Below are 24566 nucleotides of genomic sequence, written 5' to 3' on the forward strand. Positions count from 1 at the left end.
ATTATTTTCTTTGTGGTCTAAAATGGTGACAGAATCTCTGCATGGTGCAAATCAGCACACCCAGGGTAGCTCTGGGGATCTGCTCCTGCTAAGAAACCAGTCCATCACTTCCTCAAGGCTCTGACATTTTTGAGGACCGTGTTATGACACAGAACAGCAATTCTGAAATGCCAGAGCAATCCCACTTTATCACCACGTGGTCCTGCTGAGTAAAATAACAAAGCTCAGTTTCTCTGTGCAGGGTACATTTCAGCATGCAAGTTTATTTTTCTGCAATGACAGTTTTCTTCCTCCTCTAATTTCACCAGGAATTACTATGGGCCTGCATACTCCTCAGGTGATACTGGCTCAGCAAACTGATTTGTTACAGCTCTGGACAGAATCAAAACACATTACACTAATCAGATTATTTGATAATTCTGTAGAGCACTGCTCTCAGGTGTGGTGTGAAACCACAAATGCAGATATTCTTAGTGTCCAGTAGTTTTAAAATCTGGTGAGATATCTTAATGGACAGTTCACCATCTCTGCTGATGTGTGCACATGTGCTGTTAACATTATACTGAACCATACTGAGCAGGCATAGTAAAACCCACCAGAATATGCTATTTTCTGTATTTGTAAGAAGTGAGCCCACCTCTGTGGGAATCCATCCCCAGCACAGTACAGAGACATCTGGTAGTTAATAGCAAAGCCACAAATCATCTCTAAATTCACCTAAACAAAGCCAGAGATTATCTAATTTATTGCTGGTGGCAGTCCTGTTTTGACTTGCTGTAGGTAGCCCCTAGCAGCCCTCTAGCAGTTAACAGGAAAAAAAAAAATCCTACTGTACTTGAAATGAATGCCCAGTGTTTGGGGAGAGGGGTGGAAGTAGCTTAAGATTTTAAAAATTACACAAACAAATTTCCAATTTGACCAGGAATTTGTCCCCTCTAATATTGAAAACATGTTTCATTTTCAGCTTGCTGATGCATTCAAAAGCATTATTTCTCTAAAAAGTAAGAAGATAATTGCCTGCCTGAGAATGAAAATGTATTGTGATACCTTTAGCTGGTTTCCATTCTGCGGATCCACAATACTCCTTTGAGTTTGTGATTGCTGATATACACCATGTACTGTAACAAAATGTTATCTTGTTTTTGTGCTACTGAAAGGGTTGTTAGCTGTTTCTTTCCTGAACTGTGGCACCACAATATACATATTGTACTCACTGGCAGGCAATTCTCTGACTGCTTCCATCTTCCACTTTACTACTGGCAGAGCTGCATTTCAGCACTGCGCAGACATGCACTGACGGGTGCTGAGCTCTACATCTGGACCTGTCCAGCAAAGGGCAGCAAGGCTCATGAGAGGTCTGGAAAACATGTCTTTTGAGGAACAGCTGAGGGAGCTGGGGTTGTTTAGTTCTGTCATGGTTTTTAAGTTTTGTTTCTTTACACTGTCAGTAAGAAAGAAAAGGTTGTGGGGGGAGGAGAAGTGTTCTGAAGGTTTTGTTCAGATTCTTATTACTCTTTCTTATAGTTACCATTAATAAATTTTTCTTTACACCCTTTAAAAGTTTTGATCCTGCTTTGCTTTTCTCCTAATCCTACCTCACAGCAAGAAGTGAGCGCACTGATGATTACCCAGCACTGAATCCACCACACTCCTTGGTGCATTGGTTGAGAAATCTCAAAATTCACGAAATCTCAAATATACGAACTAAAACCACTACACAAAATTGGCATTTCTGCCTGGTTTCAAACTGAAACCACCACAAGTTCCAAGTAGAAGAGGCCCAGGAGGACCTAATGGTCTTTGCCACTCCCTGAAAGGAGGTTTTTGGGGCTGGTCTCTTTTGCCCTGCCTGCAGTGACTGGACTAAAAGGAACAGCCTTGAACTGAGACAGGAGATGTTCAGATTACATATTAGGAAAATATTTTTCACTATTAGGGTAGTCAGGTGTTGGAATAGGTTGCCCAGGAGGTGGTGGAGCTGTTCAAGAGGCATCTGGATCTGGCTCTGGGTGATGTAGTTTAGGGGTTCAGGGGTCACAGAGGCAGTGCCGGGTGGGCAGTTGGACCCGACAATCCGAAAGTCTCTTCCAGCCTTGATGACTCTATGATTCTACGTAAGCAAGACTCCACTCCTACATGGTTCCAACTTGCCTACCCTGGCAGTTGCTGCAACATGGCTTTGAAGCTTGCTTGCTTGCCCATTAGGGTTTCAGAATGAGAAAATGTGGACAATTTTCCAGAGACCAGGAAGATACCCTACATAGCAATCTGGCCAGTTTATCCTCTCTAACCCACATTGCTATGTTCCCTCCAGAAACTGCAGTTAACCAAAGTAGGTGTCATAAATGGTAGGGAACAGTCACAGCTCTGACTGAACTGCAGCTGAACATACTCCCAGCAGTTAGGAGCAATGAAGAAAACCCTCTTGAGTGCTCAAGCAGGGAATTAATTATTTCCAAGCTGTATTTTCACAAAGGTGTTTAGACTCCTGAGGGTGGCACCTGAAGAACTGAAAAACAGAGAACTTGCTTCAAACATAGACATATTTGGGAACTTTGTACAGTCACATTGTTTAAAGACAACTGTTTGACAAATGAGAGCGTGGTGAGTGCTAAACAAAGGTGATCTGTTCAAATAATGTCACAGGCTGAAAGAAAATACCACTATCAGAACTAGTCAAGTGTGCGTCCATCACGACTAATAGCTGGTGTCAGTCCCCCTGAGTGACAAGCCCTGTGCTCTGGGGCAGGTGGGCTGTGGTGGCAGCACACCAGCTGGGACCCTCCAGCTGGCTGGGGGCTGCAGCAGCCCCAGGGCTGCACAGAGGGAGCCACAGGAGCAGGGCTGGGCGACTCACAGTGCTGGTAAGGAGGCAGATAAAGCGCCCTGGAAAACACAGGTCACAAGCCAATGCTAAACTAACATGAGGAACCAGTTCATTTACTGCTTGGCAGCTGTAATGGGTGGGGCTGGCGAAGAAAGAATCTGTGGGTCCCTGAAGAACTCACCCTGCTGCTGTCCACAACAGCATGGATGGTATCAACAAACATATGTGTATTAATGGCACCGCAATTCTTCTAATTTTCATTTACAACCCCCGAAGCTATCAATCAAACAAACAAAACCAAAGGTAAAACCTTAGCTGTAAAAAATCCAGTGGAGAATCGAGAATTTCCCTGCTTTTCTTGGTTTGAATCATGCCTAGTTCAAATTATATGAACGCATGTACCTTCAATCTGTAAGGGCTTTGTTGTGGTTACCAGGAAAATAGGAAGAAATTACGGTCCCAGTGATTTCTTTTTCAATTATGAAATAAAGGGTTAATGGCTATAAAATATGAGTGACTTGTACAGAGAATATGTGATATCTTTTCTCCTTGTCCTGACTACTGCCACTGTAATCACATAAGCAATTGAGAACAGACTGCACCAGCCATTATAATTCCCCTTCGAGGCACTTAGAAAGGATGGGAATTCATTCTGTTCCACTTGCAGCCAAACTTTGCAATTCTGAAATTTCCTATCCCAGAAAATCACATTTATGAGGTAAAACAACCATAGGGAGAATGTGAGTCTGATGGAGGAAGAAGGCTGATTAGGTTATTTGGTGTGTCCACAGTAATAATCGTGTTTAAACTGGAACTGGAACATGGCAATGTCCTTAACAGGCCTCCTTGATCAGACCCTCTAGAAAGAAAGCAGAAAGAAGGGAAAAAGGTAAATCCAAAGAAGGAACATGCTAGAAATAATGTAGAGCAAGGAACATGGGAAGAAAATGCTGCACCAAAAAGCCAGCACTGGGCTGCACGTGTTCCCATGTATCAGGGATCAGTCAGTCCAGCTTGTGGTTTTCTCACACCTTTCCTAACTGCACAGGGTGCCTGCTCAGTGCAATACAACATGAGATGTGCTTCTGTATTTTAGGCGAGTTTTTTAAGTTCAAACCACCTTTAAAGTGTGTTGGCAATCCTGTAACACCTGACAAAGAGGAAAGGCTGGGTACAGTTCTTCCTCCCCAATACACCCAGTCTTCTGCGCCACGCTCTCTGCCCCCAAAAAAAGCATGGTAAGAAAGAGGCATTCTAATCATCTTTAGAGACCATTCACTTCAATTGGCTGTGGATTGCTTGAGCCCTCCACTTTTGTATTCTAAAGAAACCAAGAGAAAGCTCATGAAGATCAGAGGCAGCTGAATGTCTTTATGTATAAAATAGCTTGAAAGGTAGGGCTTAACCCAGCAAAAGAGAGAAAAATTCACAGTTCACCTACTCTATCCAGTCACAGATTTGTAATTTTGACATTTGTGATAAAACAAAAAGAAAAAATGTTAAAATTACATGGGGAAGGGAGGAGGGTCATGAGTCTAAACTAAAAGCCTGAAAAAAATAATTTCAGGACTTCAATTGTCCCTACAGATTTCCTCTAAAGACCGACAGCATGTGGCACTATCTTACTCTAATTTTCTCCAAAGGGAAAATGTGACATTGTATTAACATTGAATTAATCAGAGGAGCCAAATATATCTGTATGCACAACATATCTGTATCTCCCTATCTCAGAAAACTTTCTACCCCAACTGAGCACCAGCTGGAAGTGAAATTCTTGCAATGGAGCCCTTTCTGTTTAATCCCTTAATCTTCTCAACAGTAGGGATTCTCTCTTAAACCCGACTGGAAAGTAACATCTGCACTGTTGAAAGAGAGAAAGCACCAGAAGGCAAGCCATGGAGGTCTCAGCTCCTTCTCTCCCACTCAGTAGTTTTCTCTTGAAGATGCCTGTTTAAGGACAGTTTACATTTAATGGCAGTGACACAGATCAGGCAGAACCCCAGAGGCTGAAATATTTTCTGTTTCTGAGCAGTTATAGCTCCCCATTCTCATGATGTGGCAGGAGAACTTTAAATGACAAGGAGACAACAGAGATGGATTAACCTGCAGAGATGGATTAACCTGTAAGTGTTGTTATTCCCTGAAACTTCCTACCTGTGCTCCCTTCAACCTTCCCTTCTTATTATTCATGTTTAGTATTTTGACAGCTTAGACCACAGTGATGTTCCTGTCTGTAACATGTCCTGACTGTCAGTTCTGGGGCTTTATTATGGGTTTCAATGTCTCTTTCAGATTCGAGGTTAAGCAACATAGTAGTACAGATTAATTGAGTGGCTGCCTCCCAAATGCTAGGTCAAAATTTCATGAGTTTCCTGGTTAACCCAGCCTTACAAAACCCCATAAAAAGTCAGGTCCAGGACTCACAATCTTCTTATGTCCTCTTACAGTCTAATAGAATGGGGAAAATACTCATCTCTAATTAGAATTACATGTAAATACGTATTAATGTACAGAATTCCTATTTATAATATCTCCAAAATATCAAACCACTCTGAACTCAGGTGATCAGACAGGTAGCTAATGTGACTCACATCATTCTGTTCTCTGTCTGAATATCTGTCTTGTTTCCTCTCTGCCCTGCTCTCCCTTTTTAAATTCTGACAGTGCTGCAGTACAGGTATCTGTTGCAGAAAGGAGAGGTGATGGTAGCTAGCCTTATGTTGTTAGACTGGCCTGTTTCTGAAACAGTACTCACAGTCAAAACTTTTTACCAATGGCCAAGAAAATCTTCACAGAAATTCTTCATGCTTACTTTTTAATAGTAATCACTTACTCTGGAGAATGGAGCCTGACCCACACCATATCTTAGATTAGAAGCTACTTTTTGGAAGCAATACTGAGTTGTGAGTCCAAATCGGGCATACACTGAAAAAGGCAAGTGCACAGTGATAAGAATGCACCTTTTTGGTCTTCCATCTAAAGTCTGTAATTTATCATAAGTTGCATTGGATATTCTGTGACTTCTGGTGAGGATTAAACATAAAGAACATTCTACTTTAGCTTTCTGTTGTTTTATGGTTGCAGAAAAGTTGGTATGCAGGCCCAGAGCTTCGAGCTTCCTTTGCTCAGCTGGAAGCCTCTGGCTCCTCACTAGGGTGAAACCTGCCCAAGAACCAGTGAGTTACTGAGCTGTGACACCACAGAAAAGGTGCCCAGGTGAGACACTTAGTTGGCACTGCAGTGGTGGTCCAGAAAGATATTCAAGGGACTGGGGACCTAAGTTTACCAGCAGCCCTGAAGCCTCGTGAGCATACGTAGGGTATCATACCCGTGGGTATTCTCTTTATTCAAGTGATGCTGATAATAGCAAACATCTCCCCCAATGAACACACCACACCTTCCAGGCTGTCTGTGGTCTGTGTACAAAACAGACCAGAGACTTAAGGCAGACCTTCTGATCTCCTCTCTCTTCCAGGGGGATCCATCACACAGAAGACACAAGAGTATCCCGGAGTCTCATAGAATCAGATCTTAATAAAACATATAACTAATAACTTGAAGATAAGTAAATTATTTCAATGGGGAAAATTTAGGTAAAGTGACTGAAAAAGATGAACCAGAAAGGCTGGTAAACAATTTTTCTTCTGTCCACTGGGTCCTGGATAGGTAGACACATTCCTCCAGTCCTTATTCAACTTTCAGTGCCTTCATGAGCAAAAAATAGCCCATTAAGCTTTGGCAGTAAGCCTGCTTCCTGTCAGGCCTCCTTCATCTCTCACATGCTTCTCAGTCTGTTCCTTGCTTGTTGCCCCTTTTGTCCACTGCCCATCCCACCCTTATTTGGGAAAGCTACTGTGCCCACCTTTTCTTACGGAAAAAGAAATCATCCTCCTTTCACCTCCCCCCACAAGGTTTGCCTTGACCCAGAAGGCAGCAGTGAGGACCTTCTTACTCTCATAACCTCTGCAACATGATGTACAATACACAATAGTGGGCCAGAAATAAATTAGGAAAGGAATACTTATGTTCCAAGGTTGTGGTATACTCTGCTGCTTTTATGTCTGCAGTGTTTCTGGTGGGGCCCTTTAGAAAGCAGAGTTAATGCAATGGTCTATGAGTAACAGAGTGCAATTAGTGAAGGCTCCTGGAAGTATGCAATGCAGGAGAATCGATCTTTGCAAACCTTGGCCTTAGCCTGGAAAGAGGTGGTTTATGATCATGGTGCTTTTTGACCTGTCAGCATCATGGCAGTATATTACAAAGGCTGTTGCTGTTCCTCCCTGGAGCAGCACTGGAAACAAAAGTGGATTAAGGGGCAGAGGGCACTGCACTGCCTCCTCAGCTATCCAAATGCAAAAAGAGATATATTGCATGGCCAAGAAGAGTTTGTAATGTAACAGCTTAGTACTGTTGTTAACACACCAGCCCAGTAAGGATCCCCATGCTGTTGCATTCAGAAGGTCAGGTGCCTCCCCTCACTGTATCTTAACTGGCAGGCTCAGTGGTGAGCACTGATTCATGGTCAGCATCTTTTCATTTCTGCCCTGACACAGATTCTGAGCTTTTGCTCCAAACTGGCATGACACTGCAGGGATCAGAGGCCATTTGCTCTATTGTTGGCAGCTAGGTACAAGACTGTCCAGGGAGAGGTGGAGTGGAGGTGTTGGAAAAAGATAAGTCTCAAAAATAGATATTTTTACCTAGGAAATCCTAAAATGCCACTGTGCAATCAGGTGATGCCAGGGATATGTCATACTCTGCCCTCAGAGCCAACAGCTCTGCTTTGCTGAGGGCTTTAGTGGAATTGCAGTCGGGTGGTGATGTAAGCACATGAACCTCTCCCTTCCAGTTCTCTTGATCCCAGTGCTTTGAATTGCAGATTCAGGCTGAGCATACAAAAGAACACACTGTGAGAATACGTTTTTCTTTTTCTTTTTCTTTCTTTCTTTCTTTCTCTTTCTTTCTTTCTTTCTTTCTTTCTTTCTTTCTTTCTTTCTTTCTTTCTTTCTTTCTTTCTTTCTTTCTTTCTCTCTCTCTCTCTCTCTCTCTCTCTTTCTCTGTGTCTTTTTCTCTCTTTCTTTCTCTTATCAAAATCTCTGCAAGTGTGCTGAGAAGGGGCGGGAGGGTGTCTGCTGCAGATTATTACTGAGACCACTTGTGACACTTTCTCATTAGCCTGTGTAATGGGAAGCCAATCTGCTGCTCAGGAAGCAGCACTGCAAATTATTTTCAGCCACAGATGATGCAGCCTGGCTTTGAACTGCTTGGGCCTTGTTGCAACAGAAGCACCAGCAATATTCATTTAATGTGCATTGACCTTTCCCTGACCTGGGAGACAGAGACAGCTCCTGCTCTGGCCTTTTTCTATCACCATGCTTTTTTCTGTAAAGATTTTGCTTGGCAGACTACCAGGAGGAAAACATTAAATGCTGTCTGCAAAACAAGTACCAAGTTTGTTTGGCTTCAGTACAGCTAGGGGAGAGAAACAAATTCGTTTATCTCTACTCTCCTGTAGCCATGCTGAGGACACATGGCAACTTTTGAACCTTAAAGGACAGCAATATGGAGTGAGGACAAAGGAGTAATCTGGACAAAGGGTGCCCCTAAGGGCATTAAAAATAACTACTCCCCTCACCTTCTGTTGCTGCAGTAAGCTCACACCACTTGTCACTCAGCAGGAGATCTGTATCAAATAGGATGAAACTGGGGATGACAGGAAGTCCCTGAATGTAGAGAAATCCATCAAGTCCACGCTCTGGACATGAAACACTGAACTACTACCTGCTCCTAAAATTAGATCACTTTAATATGCAGTTGTAGGGGCACAAGCTTTTTATTTTCCCTGACAGCAAAAGAGCGACTGGGGATGATGCCCTGACTCCAAAGCTTGACACACTACACAGCAGCAAGTCAGCACAGCTATAGGACCAATTGCACCAAAATTTGAGCTCCCATAACAGAGGCATAAATGAGGAGAAGGGGAAACATAAGATAGATGTGGAAGGGCATGAAGAAGACACTTCTTCCTTCAAAATCAACCAGAGCTCAAGGAAAGAGATCACAAAGAAGCAGAATAGAAGATGAGAGATTTCTGCCTGGTCAAAAGCATAAGACTTCATACTTGAGTTGGATGAGCCTTTACTGACAACACTACACAACCATCACAGCGCCCACCTGGGTCAGACATGCCTCAAGACCTGATCACAAAATCACAGAATCATTAGGGTTGGAAGGAACCTCTGGAGATCATCCAATTCAGCATCCGTGCCAAGGTAGGGTCACCTAGAGCAGGCTACACTGGAACACTTCCAAGTAGGTTTGGAATATCTCCAGAGAGGGAGATCCACGACCTCCCTGGGCAGCCTGTTCCAGGGCTGTGCCACCTTCAATGTTAAACAGTTCTTCCTCATGTTGAGGTGGAACTTTGTGTGTTTTAATTTATGGCCATTGCCCCTCGTCCTGTCATTGGGCACCACTGAAAACAGTCTGGCACCCTCCTCCTGACACTCACCTTTGAGATATTTGTATGAATTGATGAGGGCCCCTCTCAGTCTTTTCTTCCCCAGACTAAACAGACCCAGCTCCCACAGGCTCTCCTCATGAGAGAGATGCTCCAGATCCCTAATCATTTTTAATGCCCTCTCCAGTAACTCCTTGTCTTTCTTGTACTGAGGAGTCCAGAACTGGACACAGCACTCCAGATGTGGGCTCACCAGGGCCGAGTAGAGGGGGGAGGATCACCTCTCTTGACCTGCTGGCCACACTCCTCCTGGGCACCCCAGGGTCCCACTGGCTCTCCTGGCAGCAGGGGCACTGCTGGCTTATGGTCAACTTGTCATCCACCAGGACTCCCAGGTCCTTCTCAGCAGAGCTGCTCTCCAGCAGGTCAGCCCACAGTCTGTACTGGTACTTGCACTCCCCACATGCACGACCCTACACTTGCCCATGTTGAACCTTATTAGGTTTCTCTCCACTCAGCTCTCCAGCCTATCAAGGTGCCACTGAACAGCAGCACACACTTTGGGTGCATACCTAATGGTATATTTTTATATCATCTTCCACCAGAAGGCAATTTTTTTCTATTTATTCCCACTCCATCTTGTTTTCTGCCTCCTTGCTCTACAGATTATTCTGAAAGCTAAGAAAAACATACTGCAATTTCAGTTGCCTCCTTGGAGGAAGGCCTTTGTATTTCCTTCTTGCCCTTCTTGTTCCCTGGTTTATGGATTGCTGACATACTCGTGTGGCCTTTGTTTTGACCTCTGCACTATATGCCAGAGCTTGAGAGAACTCATCCAAGGAGCAAATGAGCATTTGTCAGGAATATTTATGCAAAGACAGAGTAGTCATGTCTCAGAGAGCCTGCCCTGGATGCAAAAGGGCTGTGCCACATCAAACTGTTCTGACATCAGTTGTCACCATGGCCAATCACATAAGCAAATGTTGGTCTGGCACCCACTTCAAAGAAGCTGTGCAGAAAGATTTCACTTTTCCCAACTGCAGGGCTGTGAATTCTTCCTCTAACATGTTTGCACAAACTGTGAGGCTTAGAAGGGATAAAGGTTCCATTCCAGCTATTTATCCTGTGTAGAATCAGAAACCCAAAAAGATACAGCCAAATGAATTTCTGGCAATAGAGGAGTTTAAACAAATTGCAGAGTCACGGGACAAAGCCTTGCTGCCTAGAAAGGCCAAGAAGGAACAATACTAGAGTCAATTGCAATTACCTGCTAACCCTGGTACTTCTAAAGCTGACCTCTCATTGCTATTGTTGGCTGCTTATTTTTTACAGCAATCTTGAATGTTTACGTTGAATTAATAAAACCCAGTCATTAGTGTCATTAGTGTCATTAATTTCTGGGCTTGGTAATTCTGACATTTCTGGTATTTCTTCTCCAGTGTGCAGAAAGCATTCCCCCCTCCCTCTCCTCCAGTTTTGTAAAGACTCCAAGTAGCTCAGTATAATCTCTGCCCTTTGTTCCAAGATCCCCTTGTGGCTCCTTGCCCCGATTTGGGATCAATCTGAATATATCCTCTGACAAAATGACTACACCCCATCTCAGCACACTCCTGATCCACATTCTGCTAAGTTGATTATAGGGCTAATTGGACACAGGCAACAGAACAATTTAACTTCCCTGGAAGATGACAGCACTTAAATGCCCAGAGCCATTGAGAGTAGCTCTGTGCAGGAGCTAATTTTTCCACCTCACTTATCACAGGCAGCTTTCATGCACTGGAAGTTTTAGAGCAATATTTCTCATCAGAAAAGAAACCAAGTGTTTGGAAGCACACTGCATCAGCCCAGGACATTAATTTTCTCATTCTCTAATCTGTGTTGAGGTGTGCCCCAAATGGCCCTTTTCCCTACTGGGAAACATAAGAGCCAGCAGCATTACAGCTCCTACAAAAAATGATGCAGAGGATGGAGTGAATAGTGCTGCTGTTCACTGAAGAGAGCTGAGGAAAATGGGATGAGATTGGGAAGGAAAAAAAAAAAAAGGAAAAACTGAGCATTTGAAGAAAATTAAGCAGAGGAACAGAGAAAGAAAGGCAGATAAGAGGACAGAGGCCTCTCCTTTAGTTGAGTTGCTCCTTCCTGGACATGTAAAGCTATGGCCTTGAACAACTTTGGGAAAAGCCTTCTGGTCACCTGGCAAGAGGCTGCTGGAAAAGAGAGCTGAAGAGTGCTCTTGATATCCCTGTAGTTTTGAAATCTTTCAAAGGAACTGTTTCCTCCTGGTATTCATCAATGCTGATTTCCTATGGGTGTGATAGGGAGGGGGCCTCTTTTTAAAAGGTTTTAGCTCCTTGAAGGTCACCTCAAACATGACTCTGAAGATAACGACATGGGTAAACATTTCAGCCTCACCGATGCTCCAGCAGAAAGAACAGAAACCTTGCTGGTTTCATGGTACCAAAGTGCTCCCTTGTCAAAACCCATATATCCAGACATCTCAGACTATCATGTGGCTAGATCCCCACCACACACCAAAGCCCTGTTCACAGCCATCCTTCCACGATGGGTGCGGGGCTCTGTGCTGGGCACACACAGCACTGCCCTAGAAATGCAACCTGTTGTGAGACAGCATGTCACCCCCTTTGCCAAACAAAAAGCAGCTGGGAGAAAACATCTACCCCTAAATGTAGGTTTATTAACACTCAGCACCAGGAAAGTCAAGGTCAGGGGTTAAAGCTTGCCTTTATCCATCACTTCTTGATATGACCTTGGTGGGGCTTTTTGCAAAGGGCAGGGACAGTCGACGCCGTAATGAGCTGCCCTTCCCAGGAGGCCCAGCACGATGAAACAGTACAGAACATCCACTTTCATGTATCGGTGCAAGGACACAGGTTTGATTGGCAATAAGTTTCCCATTAAAAATACATGGGAACTTACCTCAGAGAGACAGAGAGTAGACCCCACAGGATAAAGTCTTTTCAGCCAGCTTTTAATGAAGACAATTATATCCATGTATTTGAGGCTTTCCTTTCTTCTTCATTCTTCTCCAAAAGAAAACAGGCTCATTTCATGGGGCAAAACTAGAATGAAAAAGAAGTGTCCAACTGTTGTACTTTAACTGAGTCAATTACATTTTGAAATCTGAATGACTGTGGTTTTAATACAACTAAGACAGTCCATAAAAATATTAGCTCACATGAATGTGTAATAGCTGCTTTTCAGAACTAAATGGTTTTTAAATTCTGATGAAATTAATAGTTTCTAAAGAAAGAAAAAAAATACAACTTGGGTGGTCACTGAGACCATTCATTTTAATGAGTTTGCCAATATATTGAATCATACAAGGAAGGACCTAATGATGCTCTATTCTGAGTACCTACTGATGCATTCATTCATCTCTCAATCAAGACTGGATGTCACAAGTTTTGTCATCTGTTTGAACCTATATTCCAAACATAGTAAACTCTTCGGTGCTCTCCTTCAGTATTTCCTGTCCTGTGCCTCCGTCTCCAGGCACACATGGAGAGCCTGTAGCAGATTGCTCAGTGGATTTGTGGATTTTAACCAGTGAACTATGGATTTTGTTCCACCTATCTGTATTTCTGAATCTGAACTCCAATCTCATATTCATAACTGATGTATCTCAAAGCATGGAAATTCACAGTACACAAAATATCCTCTTCTGTTTGACTGGTTCTCTGTTACTACTGACACTGACACGGGGCCATTATTTTTATGCAGGTAAGGACAGAGAAGAAGGCCACTCAGTCATCAATCCAGATTGGAACGATGTCAAAAATTACTGGTGTTTCATGTGGAATAAAGGCAGAAAGATGGTGCACATAAACCAGTTTACACCCGTCTGCTAGCAGATCTGATCCATCAGGATTAGATTGTTCTCATCTATGAACATTTTACCTTCTGTGCAGTACATCATCTTCTGAGGTTCTGAGATGAAGTAAGGGGGTGCAGATGGAGTTCAAGCATCATTCTTTAAAAGAGGGTTGCTTTGGAGTTCTCAGATCATGATACCTTTAAAGGTGCCCAACAGGTTCAGAGCAGACACGGTAAAGAATACCTCTTTTCAAATTGTCTCCAGCTGGAAATCAGAAGACAAATGAACCATAGTCACCAGCATTTTTTAAAACTTTGGTCTTGGTTTAAAGAGCTGAACTGTGAACAAGGTATCATGTGAACCATAACAGCCTCATTAACTTCAAGCAGACCTGGACCTGCAACTCTTTTAGAATGGCCAGGACACAGGGCCAGTCACTTCTCCACCCACCTCCAGCAGCAGCACTGGGGAAAACAGAGGCACAAACATCTGCCACACACACACACACACTCCCATCTCAGGAACCATCACACCAGATGGTATTAAAAAAACCATCAAATAGCACAGGCAAGAGCCCATGGACAACAGGGACTACAGCAGCACTGAATCTTGGCTGACTCTAAAGTTGGGTAGATTAGGCAAAATGGCTCTTCTGTTCTCTCTGCCTTGCACTCTGCTCTTCTATGAAGCAGCCACAGTGGACCACCATCATGGCACTTGGCTGTGTTCCACTCTATCCCCAGAAGATGTAAGAAACTCACACAGGGGAGTACCCTTTATCAAAGTCCCCAGCCCTGCCAAGACAGGCGTTGGGTTCAAATGACATTAATTTGCAAAATTCTCTGATTGTCTTGTCTCTGTGTTGTTTAGGCAAAGTGCTTTCCTTAGAGCAGTCTCTTTTTTCTCAATATTGCATTTATAAGAAGAACTTCCTTACCCAGAACCAGCAGACACTCCCCCTGCTCCACACTTCCTTATCTTCCTCCCTGTCCCCATAAAACTATTATTTAAAAACAGGAAAAAATACTCTGGCAAACAATCTTCCCCCCATCCTCCCTGCTATCTGTTTAAATATCCTTGACTGCAAGACATTCAGTACAGAACAGTCATCAATTTTTAATTCATTTAATCTCTTGGTAACAGTGTTCTTGTGAACTGAAGGGCCCCAGAGGAAACTTCAGAGAAACCTCAGATGCCGGATCCAGGAATGAAATTTTGAGGATAGAGTGGACTCTGTGACACTGTATGGGTTAATGGGGGAAACAAAAGATATTGAAAACCAAGAACCTTTCACCCCCAGCCAAATCAAAACACATTGTAAACCAGAGCTCTGTACCCTAACACAGCACAGATTGAAACAAGCAGCAGGGAGAGAATTCCCTGCGTCAGAGATGTTCATGATTCAGCAAACTTGGGAAGGAGCCCTCTGAGTAAACATGTGGGTTGTCTGCGCTCCTGGTCCTGCTCCTGCTTCTTTGTTCTTGTTCCAAGAAGCTCAGAGAACATCCTTATATACTGTCAGTAATTAAATTCTGCCTGCTTAAATGCCCTGGAAGTCTCAAGAGAGGACAGTTTTTCTCCTTGAGTCTGTAAATGTGGGGGAATCGAATACTGTGAGTATCTGCATTGTTCTCCAAAGAACTGGCACTCAAAAATGGACAAAATGCTACCTGTGTACAACATGAATGTTAATTGGCTCTGCAGGCATTTTATGGTAGGGAGCAAGAGGATTCTTGGTTATATTCAATCATGTCACATAATGGTAGCACTCACAGGGCCCAGATGTACTGGAGTGTTGCGTGAAAACAGGGAAAGAGCAAAACCCCATCCCCAGTATTTTATCATCTCGTGAAGGAGGTTAAAAATATCCTATAGCTCCATTTCTGTGGCAGCCAGAAATGATGTGTTTTATCTGAACCCAAGTTTTCTCTTCATGGCATTATAAGAACTACATTTCTTTGAGAAGGCTTTTGGAAGGCGAAGCAGGTTTGATCACATGCTGTATGACACCGAACTTAATGCACACACAGAGCCACATCAGTTCTACAGCACCCAAGCAGCACAAAATGCACACAGTTCCAGATATCCAAAGTGCCTGGATCCCACTGAGCATCACAGAGAAATGCAGTGCTAACAAGGGTGGCAGCAGAAAGAAGCCTAAAGCCTTCAGCCACCCTCCTCAGCACTCTCAGCCCTCCTTCTGAGCTGAGATCCCTGCCCAGAATTTCCTTACCTGTAATACCTGGCAAGCTGCTCCGTAGGGATGGGAATGGCTCAGTCCTGCTCAGCTTCTAGAGGCCAATGCTAAATAGCTACTTCAAGCAGACTCAGTTGTAAAGAGACTGTGACTGTTTACACTAAAGCACACAACACAATTCCTGTCTTTCCACACGCACCTTAACGCAACAGGCAGGCTGCTGCTGCAATGACAGGCAGCACAAGAACACAAGGCATTACACTTCAGAGCTACTCAGTAAATCGATATGGGTTTTTGCAAGATTATGCAATGTTTAGGACATTTGGGGTCTATTTTTTTTAAAAATGGTGACTAGAAACTCGCGACACAAAACATGGCCTCGATGCTTGGTGCTACCCACCAGAATTGCAGCCCAGCCAGACACAGAGGTGCTGGGACAATTTGCAAAGTTACTCTTTCTTGCAGTGACCTCCCCTATTTGTGATGCTTTTTTCTAGGCAAGTTATTTGCCATTTACCAGCAGCAACCTCTGATTCTTTGCCTGTGTACCTCCTGTTCTCTTTCACACTATTAAGAACATTATTTTCCATTCTTCTGTCAGTGGAGTGTGCTGATGATTAGAACTGCAATATCTGGTCCCCTTTATTGAAAATGTTAATCCTTCCTTTTTGCAGGGTTTCTTTAGCCAGGGGTGTTAATACTTGGCTAATAGAATCAGGCTGCCTTTTTCTTCAATCCTTGTGTTGCATGTCTTTTAGGAAGGGAATTATTTTTTGTCTTTTGGTTAGAATTTATTATAGTCTCTTGTTTGGTTCTCTTTTTATCTCCAGAGGGGCTGCTTTGACTTTTCTTGCCTTTTTTTTTCCCCTGTGATTATGTTCTAACATTTAGCACTCAGAACACTCATTGTTCTGTGTCTTTTTTGGTTCCTGTAGTCTGTAAAGGGAATTTAAGAGTATGTCCATCAAGGAGGAGTTACCTGTCTTCATAACCAAGAAAAGGTCTGAGAGCTGAGAGTCTTCCTTCACTCGGTGCAGAGGTAAGGCTTTCTTGGGCATTCCACAAGCTTCCCTTCAACCTGAAGATCATTTTAGAATTTGGATAGTAACTAGCGTCCACCCACTGCTCATAAGGCATTTTTTTCCATGGAGAGAACATGATGTGAAACATGGGTCACTTGTTGTACCTTCAGGAATCACAGATCCTGCCCCAGCGGAAAGGTGAGGTTGCCAAGATGCAAAGCAGAGATGGCTGCAGAATGAAGTGTAGGTAACTTCAGTGGCATGATCTTTTAATCCTGATTGGTAGCAGTTCAGTGAAAACTCCTCTTGTTTTGATGTGAAGAGCATAGACCCTATATCCCACAAATTGCTGTTGTGATGATTTTCTTTAAAAGGAAAGACATCAACCTGGAGAAATGCAGTCACTCAAGGAAGGAAAATGCCAAGTCATCTGAAGCTTTGTCTCTCCTGATTGCAATCATATTTTATTCTAAAGTAAGGAGAAACAGTTTTGGCATGAAATGACGAAGCAGTGGATGTTCAACATGTGGCTGCTGTGAATATGGGACTCCAGGATGATTTCCAAGGTTGCCCCAACCCACAGCTGTGCTCCCACTGGAGATAGTTTCAGCAGGCACAGCTACAGCCGGGTGCAGCTATGGGAACCGGGTGGCTCTCCCCACATCCAGCCAGCCAGCCAGCTGAAGGGGCCAGGAGCACTGGGGGCACTGCGGGGCAACTTTCCTTGGATCTTCTACGAACCACACCATGAGGCTGGCAGAGTTCTCCTTTCACCCTGCGCCTCTAAACACCCATGACCCCGCCTGTGCTACAGCTCCGGGCACAGGCGGGCCGGAGCGCGCCGGCCCCGGGCGAGGCCCCGGGTGAGGCTCCGGAGCGGCCCCGGGTGAAGCCCGGGTGAGGCCCGGGTGAGGCCCCGGGTGAAGTCCCGGGTGAGGCCCGGGTGAGGCTCCGGAGCGGCCCCGGGTGAGGCCCCGGGTGAAGCCCCGGGTGGGGCTCCGGAGCGGCCCCGGGTGAAGTCCCGGGTGAGGCCCGGGTGAGGCTCCAGAGCGCGGCCCCGGGTGAGGCCCCGGGCGGAGCCGGCGCCGCCCGGTGGCAGCAGCGCCGCAGTGCCGGGGCAGCGCACGGAGCCCGCCTTGGGCAGCCGCGGGTTTGAGCGACAGCCGTCTCTAATTATGTTAATTGCACAGCTTCTTCTTTTTTTTTTTTCTTTTTTTTTTTTTTCCCTCTCCAGAAACCCTTAGGCTTTTGTTTGCGGGGAATGAATAAAGAGGGATTAGTTACGTTTATCTGTGTTTTCCTAAGTCTTTACGGAATAACTGTTACGTGTAATTAAGTGATTTGTCTGTCCTTGACCATGCTGATAGCAAATTACCAGACATTACTGATGAGGTTCCATTACATTTTAAGAATAGATTACATGGATCTGGGATTTATTGATTTTTCATTTCTTATTTTAGACAGGATCAGCTGGAAATAATGGTCTTATGAAGGTGAAAATGCAATGTGCTTTGACAAGTTGCCTTTATCTGGCAGTATTGTTTGGCTTTATATGGATGTGGGACTCCAAAACCATTTTTAATATTGCCCCAACACACAGATATTCTCCCTCTAGAGAGAGTTTCAGCAGGCACACCTGGAGCTATGGGAACTGATTGAATCCCTCCCTCCACCCACCCATCCATCCAGCTGAGGAGCTGTTGTCTTCTCCACAAAGGAACTGCACTGAACCAGCTGCACAGCAAGTTTTCCATTCACAGCTTTCCCCTGCCCAGTGTCAAACATGCTGATTGGATATATTCAGGGAACTTTTGTTAAGAGCAATATCATCCTGGATCTGTCTTCTGTGATCCTGCTGATATTGAAATAATTCACACTCTTCAAGAATCCAGCTTAGCTCCTTCCCCTATACTTTGCTGCATCTCAAATCATTAATCCATATACCCTTTTCTTAAAATCTTCTTCCCGTGAGATTTCCCATATAATTGTCACCCCAGATGGATAAATTTCTCTTCAGGAACCACGAAGCATCGATGTGCAGAGATAATGTCATAACATCATGTCTAAAAATAGATTCTCTTGTCCAAAATACAGATACCATTTCATTCACATGCTTTGAAGCCACTTTATTGAGCCTGCCACATCCTTACAGACTCCCAGGAAATGTGTTCTCCTCAAAACTGCGACTGGATCTACACCTTAAAATTTACTAATCTTATTACACCTTTGGTTTTCAGGTACACATTAACTTACTATAATCACAAAAACATACTTCATACTAAACATATGCACCACTCTGCCAACAGAAGGCTTGGAAGTATGTCCACAACTCCTGACAAGTTGCAAAGAGGAAAAAAGTCTTCCAAGGAGATACTGCACTGGTGCATTTGCCAGGAGGCCTGGCCAGAAATGATTACAGCCCACCACACGGCTCTAAAAAGTGTGGCATCAAGGGTAGGTCTTCAGAACTGAAAGGCAGCAACTAATCATAATTAAAGGGTGTGGATTTTTTTGTCCCCTGGGAACTAGCTCTGGGGGTAAAATAAGAAACTCTTTCACTAAACCCCATTGTGTGGCTTTGTCTTCCAAACACACTGGGGAAAAGGAGGGGAGGAGATTCAATAAGTGCATCCAGGAGGAACTTGGATTACAGCCAAGAGTCGTGATCTGGACAGTGCCAAGACTCTCAGCATCACAGAGAGGAGGGGTCGCTTCCAAAAGACTTTTTGCAGAGATTTTATCCCTGCCAAACCCTCCTCCCCAGCCTGTAAGTAAGGCATGATAGCTGTGCCTTTTTTTAGTACATGCCAAACCTCTGTTAGCAGAAATTACAATGCCATTGTGATGCTTCTGTTTCTTGAGGAAATGTCAGCAGTTTCCTCAGAGAAGTGAGCAGCACCCAAGGGCAGATGCCAATGCACAGAAAACATTTTAGGTGGTTTGGTCACGGGCCAGCCCATGCCTGTAGATACATGAACTAAACTGGTCTAGTTCCCTGGGACATGGGATTTCAGGGTTTGTTTGTCTGACAGCCTGACCTGGCACACAGGCAGCAGAAGATGCTCCAGGGAAGTCAGCTATTTTCAACAAGAGAAGTGTGAGAAGCTGGGAGTCCCCCAGCCCAGCGTAGGGCAGCCCCAGCAGCCAGCAGGGCTGAAGCACTGGCTGCCCACTGCTTTGGGTGAGGTTTACCAGGGTGGGATAAACTGACCGTGGCTGCTCACTGGCATGGCTAAAGGGCAGCCCCTCTCCCTACTCCTCTCCTCCTCTCTCCCCTGCATGCATTTGGATGTGTGTCTGCCTGCTTCTCTCAAATCAGCTCTTGCTCTCAGCCTGCCCTAGATGAACTGATTCAGCTCATTAAACGGGCTGAAAGATAATTAACCGTGCCTGTGAGGGAAAAAGGGCAGGACATGCTCCTCAGGGACAGGGAGAGGTGGCCCCAGAGACATTTCTCCCAGCTGTGAGTGGCTAGTGTTGACCAATCCTCCCTTTCAGATAGGCCAAGGAGGGACAAGCAAACACAATTCTTGCACAAGCTACCTTCCTTGAGATTACATGCCCTGTACCCCTACCTGCATCCAGGCTGGCAGCTAGAAGCCACCAGGGAACTTCACGTGCCCCTCACACACTACACACACCACACTCAGCATGAAGGCACCTCCTCTCCTCTCCTCTCCTCTCCTCTCCTCTCCTCTCCTCTCCTCTCCTCTCCTCTCCTCTCCTCTCCTCTCCTCTCCTCTCCTCTCCTCTCCTCTCCTCTCCTCTCCTCTCCTCTCCTCTCCTCTCCTCTCCTCTCCTCTCCTCTCCTCTCCTCTCCTCTCCTCTCCTCTCCTCTCCTCTCCTCTCCTCTCCTCTCTTTCCCTTCCCACACACAGCATCACCACTCCATGGATCTTGCCAGAAGTCCACCACTGGCAGCTGCAGTTGTGCCACCTTAGCCTGAACAGATATGAACAAATTTTGTTCCCACTGATAAAAAGGGTTTCGTAGGTGTCCCTGAGGAAAGATGATAATTATTTTGCTTCTTTTAGGAGTTTTTGTAATTGACCTCTCTGTTGTCAAAACCACAAGTCCCACAGATCAGAATATAAGTTACATTGTCTTTTTTCATCAAGGGAAGCACAAACTTCTCTCAGTTTCTTTCTTCTCCTCCATGGGGAGAAACAAAACTTGTTTTTTTCAGTAGCCCAGTCATTGCCCCTTTGTTCTGTTTGTATAAAGCAAAATGCAGAGAAGCCTGAAGAAGCAACCAATTTTTGTATTCTTATTACAAAGAACAAGTATGTCAGAAATCTTTTGGTTTTTTCCCTTGGAACCTGTCTTTTTATGTAGGCACTTCTTGAAACATAAAAAAATAAAATCCTTACTTTATTTCCCTTTCCATTTGGAACGGGTGGCGAATCACACAACAGAGAAGGACAGTTCATTCTCCTAAGTGTTTTTTCTGACAACCAACAGGGTGGCAACTTAGAGCTGACACATCTCTTCAGGTCTTAGGGTCTCGGCCAGGTCACTGTGGAGAAAAAACGCCCAACGTGTCAGGATTCCTTGCAACAGCTTTTCTGAGTGGCTGCTCCTGCTGCTCTCTGGCTCTGCCCCACACTTTGCTGGAGAGCGCTGATGTCCCCTGAGCTGCTCCTCTGCTCCTGCCCTGCCTGCCCAGCCGGGCAGCCTGACAGGGACCCTGCGAGAGCCCTGCTCTCCTGCACGCCCACCCCAACACCACAGGCTGGCCCCCAGCCAGCAAGCTGGCAGGGCAGGGGCTCTGTGCTCAGGTCTGGGTCCTCTGCACAGCGTCCTTTCACCTCTGAACCCAGCCAGGTTCCCCTGGCCAGCAGTGTCATCCTCAGAGCTGTGCATGGGTGCCACTGACCACTGCTCAGCCTGGCCGTCTCTCCCTGGGCAGCATTTTGCCCGGTGCCAACCTTCACCTGAGTCCAGCCTGCTCCCTTCACATCACTGAGGCACAGCTCTGTGTGAGCCTCAGCCCAGACGGAGCTTGCACTGCTCAGAAGCACTCCAAAGCAGCTCACTGTGTGTCTCATTCTTGTCACACAGACCCTCTTCCCTTGGCTGCCTCGCAGAGCAGTCAGGCTTTAGTTAGTCCCTGTGTCTCCGTGCTGTCTTTGGAAAGAAGCTGTGGAGCAGCTCTTTCTCTCCAGACACCTAACCTGGGTCTCTTTACCTCATTATCTGTGAAATAGAGGCCATCTATAACAGATTTTTTCTTACATCTGATTGCTGACTGTGTGAAAATTCATTCTGTAATACCTTCTCCCCATTCAAGTTTTAGCAGATCTGGACACAATTCCACTTTATTCAGAGATGTATCATTATTCCTTCTGAAATCCTGAAGTGTTTGAGGATAGCTTTTAAATTGGGGTGCTGTAGAAAGCATTGGCTCTCTCCTGGTTTTGAGTTTTCAGCTGGTGCAGGGGACCAGGAATAAAAAAAAAAATGGACAAACACTGAGTTATGTGCTTGCTGAGTGAGACTCTCCCCATTTAAAAACAGTTTCATCTTAGGAAAGGTTTTCGCTTGACAGAGATTCTTTACTCTAACACTTGTAATGAGTATTTATTGCAACAGTTGCATTTGTCATTCCCTTGTATGCACTGGGCTCTGTGGAGATTTAATATATCTAAATGAGACAACGGACTGGATTCCTGGTGAAATATCAGATACCTGTCCTCTCTTTAAACAAAAACCAAAGCAACAACTTCATATAGTTTTTCAGCTTTTCTTACATGGCAGCACCCATTCTGTTTCACATGGTGCCAACAAGACACTTTAAAATTTCCTGGACCTTTTACCTTGGCAGCTCAGCAAGAACAGCTTTCTCTGAAACCTCCCTAATCAATTGACTTTGCCAAGCCTTTTGCTTAACAAATCCTGCAATTGCTTCCAGCTTTTTCCCACAAGTGATACCAAATTAATGGATTTGCAGTCTCTTGGTGAGTCTCTTGGCCTTTCATTGTCTGATTAGGCACACTCTGGCCTGCTGGGAGAAATGTACTGCATTGATAAAGATGCTGGAAGAGCTTCATTTCATGTCCCACTTTCCTTTTGCATTCTTGGATTCACGCAAGTCAAAATGTTACAACGAACATGGACGAGATTAAAAAGCTCAGAGTCCCTCAGTATGGGCACATCTCACATCATGACTAATCCAGTGGCTTAGGGATCCTAGGCAGTCATGCATGCTGTTCCAAATCTGTCTTGCATTTAAGAACTTGGCCCAAATTCATAAGAGTGTATTCTTAAAATATATTTGGGGTTTAACTGTACATGCAAATGAAATGTTCATACAGGTAACCTAAGGACCCAGCAAATCTAACTTTATGCCTCTGTCAAACAATCCAAACCAAAGCAGTATATGAAATTACAACATTTTTAAGCATGGATATTTTGAGCATACAACTGCTTTCCGAATGCTGTTTTCTCTGTCATATGTTTAGAATCACTGTCCTTAAACAACAGACTTTTCTTAGAAAGAAAAACAACAAACAGGATTTTGTTATTTTTCTAAACAGTTTCAGCTCTATTTCTGCCTTCTACCAGATATTGTTTCATTTCCAGTTAATCCAGTAAATCTCAGAAGCACTAACTCTTGTACCCCCCCATATGAAAATGCTCGTGCTTTACTTTCCTCATGATTCCTTTGGCCATCAGTCATGATGCACATATGACAGGGTTCAAGTCTTCTTTCAGAGAATCTGTGTTCAGACTGCTAATAATCTCCAGTTCTCCAAGTGCCCCCCTAGAACTAGCAGGTTCCTCTCACCCTGGGCTTCCCTTGAGGACAGATACCAATTGCTGGGCTGGAGAGGTGCTCTAGGGCTTGAGGATTATGATGCTGCCTTATTCAGCATCCACAGACAGGAATCCCACCACCAAGCCATTGCACACCCCAGGCAGGAGAGCTCTGCACAGCTTCTCCTGGCACTGAGCCATTTCACAGCCAGGAACACAGCCACAGCCCAGTGAGACAGAAAATCCTTTGGTCAGCCTAGTTAGTGAGTTACAGCCTGGGAGGGGAGAGATACAAAACCCCCGGATTGTTTCTGTCTAATTTCTTTGTGACAATAATCTAACATGTACACAGGAGCACAGAATCAGCTCTTCAGTTTTGGTCTTGGTGTGGATGTCATCTGCTCAAGAAAGTCTTAGATAAGATGGGAGCTATAAATCATGGCATATGTTTGGTTTTGCATGCTAATCATACAGTCAGAGATTATAAACTCCAATTTTAACATTCCTGTTCTCCAGCATTTTTCTGTCACCAAACTACTTATTTTCCCCTAAATTTTTGGACTGAAAAAACAGGGACTTGCAGCATTGTCAGTTCAGAGAGTTGTAGGCAGAATATTTGAGGTAAATCTCCCTGATCGATCAAGATCTCCCCTGAACCTGATCACCCTTCTTTGTTTCTGGGGTTTGGTAAAACTGCTATATCTCAGCAAGTCTTGATATTGCTGTACAATTTTCCTCGGGTTTCTTGGGGGGTTTGGGTTTGTGGGGCTTTTTGTTTGTTTGTTTTTATTCGAAAAGGCTTATTTCTCCTGTTCTTACCCCAGCAGTGAATACTAGATCAATGCACTTTTCTTCCATTCCTTTTTTCACCTGAAGTTGAAGGTAACTTTTGCTGGACTGACAATCCAGGGGATTCTCAACATTTTATCTAATAGTGAGCAGTAGGATAAATGTCACTCAATCTCTTGGAAGATATCCTCAAACACTTCTCACTAGTTTTGATCCACAGCCACTCCAGTAATGGTGTCCCTTGAAAGGGACTCAACACTTGATACATATTACCTCTGACTATTAACATCAATACATTCCTCATATTTTATAACTTACTCTTACACCCATCTCTAATAAACCCTCAGTGGGAATAAAATGTATCCTCTTTCTGACAGTACATCTGAAAATTCCTCTTTGTGCCAGTGACACTGTGTGTAATGCCTGTGTCCTTGTTCCCAGCAGGCTGTCTAGGACATTCTTGGTACAGCACTTGGTTTCAGGTCAACCCATTTAGCATCTTTTCCAATACTATCGAGAAGAACACCTCTGAGCAAACAGGACCTCACATCATTCTCTGTTGACATCACTGACATTCATACTTGGGCAGTGACAGTGTTCAGAGATCACAGTCACATCCAGAAAAATGTCTGGCACCACTAAAGAGCAGTGTCAACCCAGGCAACTCCTGTGGCATTGGG

The 24566-nt window shown here is 44.5% G+C and overlaps 1 long non-coding RNA gene across 7 annotated transcripts in view; it reads right to left on the bottom strand.

The window, feature by feature from the left end:
- The window catches only part of LOC135296374 (uncharacterized), a 52477-nt gene extending 35135 nt beyond the window's left edge, over positions 1-17342 (bottom strand). For all 7 annotated transcript variants that reach the window (XR_010358442.1, XR_010358441.1, XR_010358444.1 and 4 more), the window contains exons 1-3: positions 15356-17342; positions 13206-13386; positions 12225-12367 (exon numbers count right to left, since the gene is read on the bottom strand). This is a non-coding gene — a long non-coding RNA (uncharacterized LOC135296374). The remainder of the gene's footprint in view (positions 1-12224; positions 12368-13205; positions 13387-15355) is intronic.
- Positions 17343-24566: the final 7224 nt, after the last annotated feature.

The sequence above is a fragment of the Passer domesticus genome, chromosome 3 (genome assembly GCF_036417665.1).
Source record: "Passer domesticus isolate bPasDom1 chromosome 3, bPasDom1.hap1, whole genome shotgun sequence".
NCBI classification, from domain to species: Eukaryota; Metazoa; Chordata; class Aves; order Passeriformes; family Passeridae; genus Passer; species Passer domesticus.